Source organism: Giraffa tippelskirchi, chromosome 5 (assembly GCF_054371585.1).
Source record: "Giraffa tippelskirchi isolate mGirTip1 chromosome 5, T2T-mGirTip1v1.2.pri, whole genome shotgun sequence".
NCBI classification, from domain to species: domain Eukaryota; kingdom Metazoa; phylum Chordata; class Mammalia; order Artiodactyla; family Giraffidae; genus Giraffa; species Giraffa tippelskirchi.
This window is the reverse complement of record NC_137279.1, coordinates 70018064-70033075: the sequence shown is the minus strand read 5'-3', so window position 1 is coordinate 70033075 and position 15012 is coordinate 70018064.

The window sequence follows — 15012 nt, the reverse complement described above, 5'->3', positions numbered from 1 at the left end:
GATTTGCAAATATTTGGAATCATACAGCATATAATCTCTTGTACTTAACTTTCGCTTGGCATATTGGTTCGAAAATCATCTAAGATATTACATACATTAATATTTTATTTTCTTTTATTTCTGAGTATTATTTCTTAGTGTGACTATCCTAGAATTTCTTTATCCATTTACCACTTATAGGTTTGTATGCTTGTGTCTAGATTTTGTATATTATCTCTCCACATCTTTTTGTAGGCATCTGTTTTTATTTCCCTTGGGTAAATGGCTAGGAGTAGAATTGCTGGATCATATGATAAGCATACATTTACCTTTATAAGATACTGCCATACTGCTTTCCAAAGTGGTTGGACTACTTAGAGTTTGCATTACTAATTTTCATAATTTTCAACTGGTACATGCTCACTCACATATGGTATGTTAGTCCTTAACTGTTCTAGTTGGTGAGTACTGATATCTCATTGTTTAATTTACATTTTTCTCATGCATATTGATGCTGTGTTTATTTAATATATATACATATATATATGTGTAATTTAGAAGTATATGTTCAAATAATTGGACCATTATTTTTTATTGGATTGTTTATCTTATCATTATTGAGTTGCATAACTTTTGTATTTCTGGATATAAGCTCCTTTTCAGATATGTTTTCAAAAAATTTCTCCAAGTACACTTGCCTTCTTGTCATCTTAATTTACATATTGAAAGATATTACCACTGTATTTAATTACCTTTTTTCATTCTTCTATAACTTGTGCTTATTTTGCTACCTTTGAAAAATGTTTACCTAACTCAATATCAAGAAAAATTTCTCCTTTATTGTTCAAAAATAGAAATTCCTTTATTGCTTACTTGCCTAGACTAGTGATCGAAGTTAAGAACTATTGTAGCGTGGGCACTTCATGCTACCTCTATCTCTGTGTATATCCAATTCTTTATATTATGATTTTGTTTATGGTGTATCTGCTTCAATTGACCAGTCAAAACGGTGATGTTTATTCCGTGAATATGGAAGGGTATTATTGATCAAGAATAGAGACATGGGACTACAGCCCCAACTGTAGATTCCAGGACTCAGGCTACTCTAACCCCGATGTGGACATAGGATGAGGACAAGTTTGAGAAAATGATAGCTTCAACTGCAAGCAGATCAGTACAAGAAAGAGACTTTAAACTGAAAGAGTCAGATCCATGCTTGAGTCGTCTCCACCCATCAGTTCTCTGAGAGGGAAGCCAATGTGTTTTACCAGCCCCTACTTTATTAGCTTGCAGGAGAAAAGGGAAGGAGCTACTTATGGCATGCATTATTCAAATTTACTGTGTGCTTACTTTTATTTCTTTTAAAAAATGTATTGTTTGGATAACCTGGTGGTGTTAGCTAGTGTACTGATGAAACAATTATTTTTCCAACTTAATCAATTCATTTAGGATATTTAAAGCAACAGTGTCCTCTCTTCACTTTGTTTATGTCTAAGCTGAGGGAATCCTCAGCAGATTATACTTTGTACAAGGCAGTGAGTGATCTGCAGTTTCTGCTGATACATTGGCAGCATCTTTGTGTGTTTCAAAAGTGCCTGCAACTCTTAACTCTTTCTTTTTTATTTTCCAGGGCTAATATTATTAGCTTACATTTTACCAAAATGGGAAAATGAAACAGAAAAGATGAGATATTTTGTAGTTGTTAGTGTTTTTACACTTACTTCATTAGTTAAGTGGAAATTTTTTTTGAAGGAGTATTGTTAGGTATACTTTTGCAGTCTGTATTATTTATTTATTTTTATTGTGGTATGGCTATGATATAATAGTAATAATGATATTCTACTTGAGTTTCCTCTATAATAAAAAGTTTAATTATTATTAGCTTTATGTATCAGAAAATTTCTGATAATTTACAAATATTACAATGTAAAACATTTTGCTGTTCATATAGAACAAAGACTCAGCATCTATGTGTGTTATAAATAAAAAGAGAATATACATGTCTTTGCTTTACTTTTGTAAAATTTTCGCCCTCTTTGCTCTCAGCATAAATTAGCTCCTGACTGCATTGGAGCTGATCACCTTGCCTTGCCCATGGTTATATTGGCTTCAAATCCTTTCCACAAATAAGTTTTAAGCTGTTCTTTCTGCTGACATTTTCATACGTTGCCACCCTATAGCACATGGCTAAGGACTCTAATCAAGAGATTTTGTACAAATCAACAAAAATCTCTGGCCAGAATCTGTAGTTATTGAGGGAAAAAAGAGTCCTGAACCATATGTTCCAGTATCGTTCATACTACTCTGGTAGGAATTTTGTACATCATTTAATCATCCTGTTCCATATTATGGTATAATTCTCACTGTGTCAGCAGTTCCTTGCTTAATGCAGCTGAAGTCAACCTTTTATGCATTAAAGAACTGCATAGGTTTTTAAATACAATGAAATATCTTTTTTTTTTCTATTTTGGTCAGTACGCCTTTAATGAAGGAAGGTATATATGTAGTTTTCAAGTTTTATTCCTTCAATGGACTTAAAATAAATGAATCTCAACATCCATTATTTCCAAAGCATAAAATACAATATGTTTTTGAAAAAGAAAGTGCATGATCCAGGTCAAATTCTAACATGAGCTGACCTGCAGACATATACAGAGTTTTTTTTTTTCTAAAAAAAACCTACACACTATGGTTAGTGTGTAACCGTATATATTATAAAGACACCAGCAGCTTTAAATGAATTTGACTTTCTGAACAATAGACTTAAAAGCAGCTAAAACATATCTTTGATTATAGCTTAATTTGCATGTAAAGTTATGTAATTTCTATATTGCATTGAGGCAGGGTTATTATACAGCAAATTGTCTGTGATATTTTATATCTGCTCAAATAGCTCCAACATTTTTTTAAGTGACCTTAAATAGAAATCAATTTCAAAGGATTTAAACATTAAGACTTGCATTTGAACCTGCTTTCCTTCTACATATCTTAACAACAAAACATAAATTAACTACATAACTGCACAGAATCAAAAGCACACATAAATTTCAGTCTATACACATTCTATTCCTAGAACTTGCATCATAATTTAGTTCTTGTAAAGCGAATGATGGTTTCCCGTAAAGACAACTAAAGAGTTGCAGGACTTTGCATTCCTCACAAATTTCTCTATGTAAATAATAGAAACGATCAATAACTGCTCTTAAAGCAAAGATATAGCAACTCTAGCTTTTTCAGGAATCTAGAATAGTAAGATTTGGTATAAGTTCCATAGGATAGACATATAATAATATTTATATATATAATATAGGTATATATTATAAACTTCACTTATATATGGTTTCCAATGTACAAAAAGGAAAAACACTATGCTTCTATCATAAATTTGATCCATTAGATTATACATAATAGACATTAAAATGCACTTAATAATGCTTTTATTCTCCTATAGAAGTCTTTTATAAAACATTTTGTCTATGTAAAAATAGATGCTGTTCAAGGAAGTCTGAACTGATTCCCATTTTCCTCTAAGTAAATGTCCTTTTACTTGGAAGAAGCATTTAAAATCTTTTAGTTGATCTTAAATTTACACCAAGTTTCTCTAAAATATTCATAAACATTTATGATTAGTCATAATGGCTCCCCTTTCCCCAAATATTTATAGGTAAAGAAAAATTCCACATAATTTTCTTGAAATCCGATTTCTTGATTTAGTTAAAGTTTTCATTGAGGCTACTGTCAAAACAAATATATGTCTTATGAATACAACTGCTATTAGAAGGAAGTCTTTTTTATTTATGTATATTTTATGTATTCATTTTCATTAATCCTTAGTGTAATTTTAAACAATAAAAACATTACTTTCAAGATACAATCTCTCTCTTCACAGACACCGCCCCCCCCCCCAAAAAAAACCATTTTCTGCTATTCATAAGACATGGTGGTAAAAAAAAAAAAGGAAATTAAGATATGTGCTAATTTGGCATCAATGAAAATGAAGAAAGAAGAAGTGAAGAGAAATAAGTGTACTCTATAAGCATTAGTCTCCTACAGGCTGAAAATTGCTTTTTAAGTCTCATGATTGATCAGGCAGTACAGCATTGGCTGAGAGCTTTGTAATGTCCCACTTTCTTTTTTTTTTAAGCAAAAATAATACATACATACATACATACATACATACATACATATATATATATAATCTTCTTACACAAAAGACCAAGAACAAATTAACAGAAAAAAGTTGAAAGGAGCAAACAAGAGTGCCAAGGAGGTGAACATTGGATATGGAGAGATAGAATTATTAATTTTGTCAGACCTCAGGTCAAGTATATTAAAAAAGAAAAAAAAAAAAAACAGAGGGGAGGAAGATGGTGCTGGTGCTGAGAAAAGGAACAATCAGAATGAGAGATACTAATATCTTTGAAATTAAAAATATTATAAAAGCTAATATATAACAAAAAGGTTTGGAAAATAATCTGGTAAGATAGTTTTTTTAGAAAGGTGGAAAATTTCAGAGAAATTGTATTTTAAAAATTAGGTGATCAATCCAGCAATATAAGTGGCAGATGCATAAAGATGCAGAGGGGCTGGACTTACAAGGTATACATTGGTGATATTGTAGATTTAGTTCCAGACCACTGCAGTAAATTGAATATTACAATAAAGCAAGTCATATGAACTTTTTGTTCCCTGGTGCATATGAAAGTTATGTTTAGACTATATAAAGTCTGCAGTAAGTATGTCTAAAAATTTGCAAAACATATTTTAAAGTACTTTATTGATAACACAATGCCAGCCTTCAGTGAGTTTCAATTTTTTTGTAACTATAACATTAAAGACCACTGTTCATACAAATATAATAATGAAAAATTTTGAAATATTGTGAGAATTCCACAAATGTGACACAGAGACATAAAGTGAGAAAATATTATTGAGAAATTTGCACCAATAGATTTTCTCAGCACATGGCTGTCATAGACCCTGTAGGCATCAGTAGGTACCAGAATTGCCCAGGCAAACAAAGTGATTAATCACCAAATATAGTAAATATCCATAATTAAACGAGTTTCAGTTTTCTTAACCCAAATGTTAGAGGCAGGAAAAAGGAAAATGCCTTCAAAATGTTGAGAGAAAATTACCTTAAATCTAATAATCTCTATTCTTAGGACATGTACATAAGTGTGAGAGCAAGATTTGCAGAAAAGATTTTGATGATGTAAAGGATCACTATTAAGTATCATTTTTGTCAAAGTAGTAGTACAAATTAGTGAAAGTGAAGTCGCTCAGTCGTGTCAGACTCTTTGCGACCCCATGGACTGTAGCCTACCAGGCTCCTCCGTCCATGGGATTTTCCAGGTAAGAGCACGGGAGTGGGTTGCCATTTCCTGCTCCAGGGGACCTTCCCCACCCAGGGATCGAACCCGGGTCTCTCACATTGTAGGCAGACGCCTTACTGTCTGAGCCACCAGGGAAGTCTTTATAGTAAGTAGAACATGAATTAAAAATAGAGAAATAGAGGATCATCGATATTTTTTTATTTTCTACAAGTTCAGTTATATGACACATAAAGAGATAAATTGTTATAGAAATGGTAGTGGACATAAGATTGAAGAAAAACTGGAAGGTTGTTTTTAGTAAGTTAGAAGTTGACCACAGCTTAGTGATCAGTCACTTATTGGTCAGTAGGTAAGTTCAAGTCCTTTGCACCCTTATGATCTACAGCATTTACTGCTGGATCTGTGTGTGGCCCATAAACTGATTTTTTTTTCCCCCACGAAAAAAGGTTTGTCTTTATATTGAAAAATTATAAATAATTATAGTCATATTCTTGGCAGAGTTTTACCTTTTCAATTACTGATTTTTTTTTAAATTTTTTACATTGGAATGGAGCTGATTAACAATGTTGTGATAGCTTCAGGTGAACAACAAAGGGACACAGCCATATATATATATATACATGTATACATTCTTTTCCAAACTCTCCTCCCATCCAGGCTGCCACATAACATTGAGTAGAGTTCCCTGTGCTATAAAGTTAGGACCTTATTGGTTATTCATCTTAAATGTAGCTGTGTTTACGTGTTAATTCTAATCTCCCAAACTATCCCTTCATTCAAAGTTCAAAAAATTTACTAATTTTAACACCTTTGGCTCAGAGGTATCCTTTCCCATCACTGTTGTAAGGATTCACACTTAGAAATGCAGACAGACTTCCAGATAATAGGATGTATATGATTTTATCAGACCCTTCCTTGACTGTCTCTTTCTTGACCTTTCTTGACTGTCTCTTTTAAATTTCTGTCCATCCACATTTTAAATTAAAAAAAAAATTTTTTTTCAGTCTTTAAACTTTTTATTTTGTATTGGGGTAGAGTATAGCTGATTAACAATGATGTGGTAGTTTCAGATGAACAGCATATGGTCTGTCCATCTACATACTGAGTAACAGAGAGTTAGTTGACTCTGAACACTAGTAACTTAAATGGGAGATGGTGAGACTGGGGAGAATGAAAGTACTAATTTGCTTCTACTGCCCATCCAAACTAGGTTCTTCATGAGAGGGAGTTAGCCGATGAGCATGGGACTCAAACTGAGTCCATTCTGAATACCTCTCACTATACAGACCTGGGAAGGGTGGTCTCCACCAGTCCTTGGTTTTGCCCCTCCCAATCAAAATTGATCTCTGTAATAGGACACAGTAGGGGGTGGGTGGGAATAGATGCTGCCCTTGGCACAGAGGTTACAACCTCTCTATTCTTACCAAATACCTGTAGATTTTGTTAAGTAAATGTTTTGTACTTCTTATATGATCTTTGATCAATTTCCAGAGCTTTAATTGACCATCTTAGATAATTGTGATGAGGTTAATTGTTGTTTTGGGGGGACAGGATTCACTCACAGATATCCTAAATCTATGATATGGGATTTGAGGAAAGAGGAGGAAATATGCACTTGTCAAAGAGGATAATAAGAAACAGAAATTCCAGGGACACATAAATGGACAAGAACTGAGCTATAAAGCAGAGCTTGAATTTGCAGTCAATTAAATTTTGGTGAAACAATTTCAGAGATAACAGATTTGATTTTCTAAGAGTGATCAGTGTTATGTGTGAAAGGGTGTATCTGTTGGATAGACAGATTAATCTTTAACTAGAAAGGATGTAGATTTATCAGAAAAAAAAAAAACTTCAGGAAAAGAAAATGGATGGAAAATATAAGCATAAGCAAATTAATGAACCAAGGTAATAACTTTTATAAGAAGGAACACAGATAACAAGGATGTTGAAACACCAAGAGGAAATAAATTTGTAAAGATATTTATGATCTCTGAAATCTCAGTGTAATTATGTTGGAAGGAATCCTAGTTTGTCTTCAAAAGTACTCCAAGAGTAATTTCCAGTTGATGATAAATCTTAAGATATGTCCTTCAGAACAGCAACTGCTGCTATCATTTAAGACTTGTCATGGTACATGAAATCATCAAACAATTATACAGAGAAGTTTTGTTGGAATGATTTTCAATAGATATTAAATCATCCAAGGGCCTAATGACACCATTTCCTTGTCCACACAACTCTACCATTTCTTTAGTCTCAGTGTTTCTTCCCTCTCTCAAATATCACTCTTGTAACACCAAATCACTGTGTACTATAATCAGGTAATTTGCAGGAAAGGGGTGCACTATGCTGTCAGTTATCAACCTTCTATTTCAGTTACTAACTTTGAATATTTCCTCTGCATTACATTGCAAAGAAGAACCCAGAAACCTTGTTTCCCAGGCCTCCCTTCATTCTATGTTTCCAGATTAGAGTTGCCTCTGAGAATAACAAAAAATATTTGAAAGTTGGGAAAAGGAAAATCTACTTTTCTTGAGAGGTCACAGAACTAGCACATGGGTTTCTCTGTATTCTTTGTAAGTACTCTATTTTTGACACCTTTTAAGGTGGTAAGGGATTTTCCCAACAACTTTTGGGAAGTTGATTCAGTATTTCATAATGAAATCATCAGTGAATATTGCCCACCTTGACATTCACTCTCCCAGCTCTTTTACACTTTTATGTAAGTCCAACATCAGATGTATGTTGAACTCCTTTATGTCTGTAATACTTCAATGGCCCTGTGTTCCTGGCAAGTCCCAGATCTATTCAAGGGATACTTACTGGAAGGGTGGTTATGTCAAAATATGTGCCCCATGTTAGCTTAATTATTACAAATTGCTAGACTTGTTACTTTGATGGCACAGAAGATACTACTGTCAGAAATGATTAGGACTTTTGAACTGTGGTGTTGGAGAAGATTCTTGAGAATCCCTTGGACTGCAAGGAGATCCAACCAGTCAATCCTAAAGGAAATCAGTCCTAAATATTCATTGGCGGGACTGATGCTGAAGCCAAAGCTCCTGTACTTTGGCTACCTGATGAGAAGAACTGACTCATTTGAAAAGACCCTGATACTGGGAAAGATTGAAGGCAGGAGGAGAAGGGGACAACAGAGGATGAGATGGTTGGATGGCATCACCGACTCGATGTACGTGAATTTGAACAAGCTCCAGGAGTTGGTGATGGACAGGGAAGCCTGACATGCTGCAGTCCATGGGGTTGCAAAGAGTCAGACATGACTGAGCGACTGAATTGAACTGACTTGGCTTTAAATTAAACAATAAAAACCACTAAAAACATACTTATTTGTTCAAGTTTGATCATGTGGAATACATGGAAGTTTCAAGGAAAACTAAATTATTGGCAGGGGCATAGATTCAATTTCTTAAAAGAAGGATATCCTTCCATGGAAGATATTTAGACAAACGAACTCATGGTCATTATAACAACACACTTTCTTCTTAAGTAACACAATGGAGAGGAAAGCACAGTGGTTAAGAGCATATGTACTCTGTAACCAAATGGATGGTTTGATTTTTGTTTTCATACTAATCTAGCAGTTTTCTTAACCTTTGTACATTAGTTTCTTCATTTGTAAACTGGGATAAATAATAGTATTTACCTCATAGAATTGTTGTTAAAAATGAAAAGAATGAATGCATATCTTTCATTTTATTATACTTTGCTTTATTGTGCTTCACAGTAAAGCTTTTTTTTTTTCTGCAAATTGAGGATTTGTGGCAACTCTGAGTCCTGCAAGTCTATGGGTGCCATTTTTCCAATAGCTGTTGCTCACTTTGTGTGTTTGTGTCACAATTTTAGAATTCTGGCAATATTTCAAAATTTTGAATTATTATCTATGAGCAATGATCTTTGATATTACTGTTGCATAAAGATTACCACTCACTGCAGGCTCAGATAACAGTTAGCATTTTTAGCAATAAAGTATTTTTTTAATTTTATTTTTTGCTTTCTTGGTGACTCAGTGATAAAGAACTTGCCTGTCAATGCAGCAGACTGGGGTTCAATCCCTGGGTTGGGAAAATCCCCTGGAGGAGGAAATGGAAACTCACTTTAGTATTCTTGCCTGAGAAATCCCATGGACAGAGGAACCTGGCAGGCTACAGCCCCTGGGGTCACAAAAGAGTGGGGCATGACTAATCAACTGAATAACATGTACATTGTTTACAGGTAATGCTATTGCACACTTGATAGACTACATTAGTATAGTATAAACATAACTTTTATGTGCACTGGGAAATCAAAAAATTGATGTGACTGCTTTATTGCAACACTGGATTTTTTGTAACGGTTTGGAATCAAACCTGCAATATTTCTGAGCTTTGCCTATACATAGTGATATACTGAAAATAGTACTTGGGGGCACAGGAAGAGCACAATAAGTTCTGGACAAAAACTAAGATTTTTAGTTAAAAACTTTTTCGATCTACAGTCTAAAGTTTTCTTTAACTTACTCATGACCAACACAGTTATGAAATTATTGCAGTAATATATGACCTTTTCTGGTAGGGAATGCTCAATACATAGGGTAGATCTTTATTTAGACATTTAGAACAGATAGTATTAATTTATAGAATACCTGGGTTTCCTGTGACACTTTTAATGATTAAACTGTGAGAGAGTTAATTCTTAGGTAGGGTAATAAGAAGTCCAGGGTCCCCAAAGTTCTCAAGGAGGAGAAAAGGACAAGTTTTTTTTTTTTCCTACATTCCTTAGTCTTAGTCACATAAAGCTTTTTTTTTTTTTTTAAGCTCAGAGCTAATGATTGCACAACAAAACAACTCATTTTGCTCAAAGATATGTTTTTCCTTAAAATTTGTACCAATGATTATATGACAACAATATATCCTACTCAAGGACATGTTTCTCCTTAAGAACCTTCTGACTAATCCTGTCATCTTAAAGTGTAGGTAGTGGGAGTGGGTCTGATAAGATCTTTCTATTGTTAGTTCTAATCCCGTTATCTTAAAATGCAAATTGTGAGAGTGGGTCTGATAAGACCTTTACAACCTTGAGATATTCTTTTGATTTATTGTTAATAACCAACTGAAAAGGTATATAGCTCCCTTGCTAAGACTAGGGAGTGGGGCACTCTCTGTCCCCCTTCTGATGTCCATGTCAGATTTCTCTGTCCCTTTTTAAACTTTAATAAAACTCTGCTACACAAAGCTTGTGAGTGATCAAGCCTGGTCCCTGGTCACAAAGCTAAATCTTCAGAGATCAGGAATCTGACACTGTAAGCTATCAACTGTAGCCCCACCCCACCTTCTACACCTCCACTGTATTATTAGAAATTAAATACATTCTAGCTAGCTGGAAACATTCTGCAGATACATGGGGCCCTAAAATCCACAAGTCACATCTCAGCTGCAGCAGCCTTTGATTTTAAAATATGTCATAATTTCAAAAAATGTGAAAGTAGAATATAATATCTTAGAATGAAAAAGGACAATGATTTCACAATAATCTTATCTGACTTCATAAACTACTTAAGTATGAATTATTTGGTAGAGGACAAAGCAGTGAATTGTGAGGATAAACTTGAAATATATTTTTATTCTACAGTATTGTCTCTCAAAGGCAGGACCTCCAAATATCACATTTGAGATTTAGAGTGTCAACATAGGGATTTTGAACGGACACTGACATTCAGTCCGTGGCATGCCTGTGTATGTATGAGTTAGCACAAAGTATATAAAATGTATTTTACATATTTTTATATAAAAAATCACTCTACCAACTGAGAATGTCCATGCACCACCAGCCATGGACTCGAGAAAGCGCTATCAATTTGTCAAGCCTGTGCGTATCCGGACCAGGTGAGGTTTCCCATTTTGAGTCAAATTAAGCTGCAGGCTCCACTCCCGGAGTATTCTTGCCTGGGAAATCACATGGACAGAGGAGCCTGACTAGCTGCAGTTATGGGGCTGAAAAGAATCAGAAACAACTGATCAACTAAGCACATGCATAAAAAATAAACAGTTCTAAGAATTATATTGTGATAAAAGTACAAAATCAGACTTCGTATGTTTGTAAGTTGGCCCACAATGTGGACCTTAAGTGCTATAGACCAAATGTGTGTCACCCTTCTAAATTCCTATGTTAAAACCCTAATCCTCAGTTTGGATTGGATTAAATTATTAGTTCCTTAATTATTAGCTCCCACAATCAATGCAACTGCAAAAACAGGAAGAGAAAAGAAGACTCTCTGTGATGACACAGGAAAAAGACAGCTGTCTGCAAACCAGGAAGAAAGGCCACACCAGATTCTGACGATGCAGTCACCTTGATGTCAGACTTCTCAGCCTTCAGACTGTGAGACTATTTTTCTGTTGCTTCAGCCACTGAGCCTATGGTTTTCTATAACAGATCAAACTGAGGCATCAAGTAACAAAAAACACAATGAATCTTAAATCAGACCTAAAAGTTTAGCCATATAACCTGAGAGTGAAAATTGTTAGTCACTCAGTCATGTCTCTTGCTACCCTGTGGACCCGCTAGGTTCTTCTGTCCATGGAATTATCCAGGCAAGAATACTGGAGTGCATTGCTATTCCCTTCTCCAGGGGATCTTCCCGACCCAGGGATCAAACCCAAGTCTGCATTGAAGGCAGATTCTTTACTGTTTGAGCCACCAGGAAAACCTGAGAGTGATCCTCTCTATAAGGCTTATGCTGGCCACATTTCATAATGTATTCTCAAAGAATCTTGGACATCATATTTTAAATTACACTTCAAAGACTGCAGTTTTACATTTTCTTAATGTGTGATCAGTCAGTAACCTTTCTTATCTTTCCACGAATCTTGAAAGAAGTTTCTGAAATAGCTTTTTCACAATTAATTCTTATGGAGTTCATTAGGTAAGAATTTGTTACATTATCCATTTTTTAGATTTTTTTTTGATGTGGGCCACTTTTTAAATGTCTATTGAACTTATTACAATGTTGTTTTCATTGGTTATTTGTTGTTTTTTGTTTTGGCCACGAGCTACACAATATCTTAGCTCCCTGACTGGGGATCGAACTGTCACCCTCTGCATTGAAAGGCAAAGTCTTAACAACCGAATTGCCAGGGAGGTCCCACCATATTCATTTTTAGAGTTCATGTTTAAGACATTTTTTTTTCTTTCGTACAACCATTTTCTCCAAGCAAATAGCACATTTTACAGGAACATTGGCATGCTTTTACACTTTTAGTTAGAGAAATCAAAGAAACATACAAAGAAGCTTAACAAGAAAGAACACAGAATAAACATTCATCTATGAGAAGACTTGACAGAATGGGCAGTAATCAGTAGCACACTGCTCATGGATTATTTTAATATTCTTGGCTCTGTCAGTGCTTACAAAAGCAAAATTATTTTGTTCTCTAAACATATTTTGGTCTAATGTTGCAGATTCACCAAGAGTTGCAGAGGCACACCTAGAATGTGGCATTCATCAAGAACTCTGATTCTTCCCAACAACTCTGGGTTGAATGTTTCTGAAATACAAAGTGAAGTTTCACAAAACGGACACTTCTGTTCTAATAATGCTTAATTATTGGGTATAAGTTTGCAAAAGGGGAAAAACACTATTCTGAGAATGATAGTGTTGTTTAGTCGAAAAAGGAGATGATTTATCTTTTCAATGAACTTTTTCTGAAAGCAATTCTGTTTGTAGAAGCAGTAGCTTGTGCCAGATCATCACATGGCTTAGTTAGAAATCTTTACCATGATTTTTGTCTCTTAGTCTTCACAAGAAATACTACCATTAGTTATTAAAGTCATATCCTATGCATTTAGGTTACCACATAAATTGATTTCTTTGAGGTGAGTTCATGTCTTTGTCACTAATAATATCTTTAAATTTTCTTGGAAAAAATATAGCTATTATGGTATTTATAATATTACTGTTAGATTTTGCCATCATAATGAATTTCCTAAATAAACCTTTCCCAAAAATGTTTCCTAAATTTTAAATAAAAGCAATTTTAAAACCAACATCAATTCTGTAATAAAACTCTTAATAAGATTAAAATATAAAATTGAAACTGTGAGCTTTTAAAAGCAGTGTGTATCCTTCATAATAAGAGTAATTATGAAAATAGAGTCATTTAATTATTTCAAGGACATGTTCACTGAAAGTAACATAACCCATAATAAAGTACTATGTATTTAAATGCCATCATTATTCAGATATGTACATCTACACAGATGCAGATACATATATATTTATATATGTATATATATATATTAATAACAGAACTTTTAATTAAGAAAGTATTCATGAGAGACTATGACCATTAATTTCCACTGCTTCTAAGTCCTTCATCACCACCCCTCTTCCATTATTTCTGCCCTCTTATTGCTACTTCTTCAGTGTTCATCAGTGTCTACCATGGGAGGATAACAAAAGGAGACACATAAGCTTTAATGTGTCCCAAGTGTGAGCACAAATTATAGTGATTAATTTGAAAATGGGAATGATTTAATGGCAAAAATGAACCATTGATATACGTGTGTATATACACACACACAAATGTTTATACATATATATAATAATACACCTTGCATCAAAATGATCAGTCAAGTGTATTTTGATAGTGTATGGAAAAATAATAAATAAAAATTTACTAACTATAAGTCAGCACTGCAATAGAGGTTAATTTCACATGCAAAAAGTGAAAGTAAAGTCTCTCTTATAACTATCCCAGTGACATCATCTCTGCCTCCTTGTAGCAATGGGTCAGTATAGTGCATACTCTAAATACATGTGGGCACTCCTAGGATCTTAGAAGATAAACATATAGCTTCAATGTCTGAGACAAACACAAATATAGTATTTTTAGTTAGTGTTGTGGAAGAATCCTTACTAAAATCCCTGTAAGTGATTGGATCATTAAACAACCATGTACATGTCCATTGTAAAATAAGCCTTTAGGTGTTCATCTGGCGCTAATTATTAATGACCAGGAGGCCACTCCTTAATATGCTGACACATTTCACCCTGAAACTGACAATGTGGTCCTTTAGATTTGTTAAGTTTATTAATGCTCATTGAATGTCATTGCTGTGACAATATTTTTTAACAAATCAGATATGAGTATGAAAAGGAAGAAATGTGCTTTAAGGATCCTTACCTGAAAGCTGTAGAAATAGCAAAATGAGTTGCTAAAAGTATCCTTTTTCTTAGTAGATTACTATAAGGCTACTTCAAAGTAGTGATGGGGATGATCCATTTATAATCATTATCCCTTCAAATTACTTCCTGAGAACTTTGAAGTTCTTACATGAATTTAAAGAAATCCAAATTTGTCACTTACAGGAGAGAGAATTCATTATCCTTAGATCCATAAAAGCTTTAATTCTATATCAAATTTCAGCAAAGAAATTGCTACTTATTTATTTTAAAGTAAAAATCAAATATTTGAAACAGACACAAGACACTTTTAATAGCTTATTTTTAATCACTTTTTAAGTTAGAATTAGGATTTTGAGGTTTTGATTGCTTTAATAGAGTTTTATAATATCTGCAATAGTATAATAAAAAATAACACTGAACTGAGAATGAAGAGGAATCTGTCCACTATTTATTAATCACACTCATTTCTGAAATTCATGTTCCTCTTCTTTAAAATCGTTATATTGGATTTAA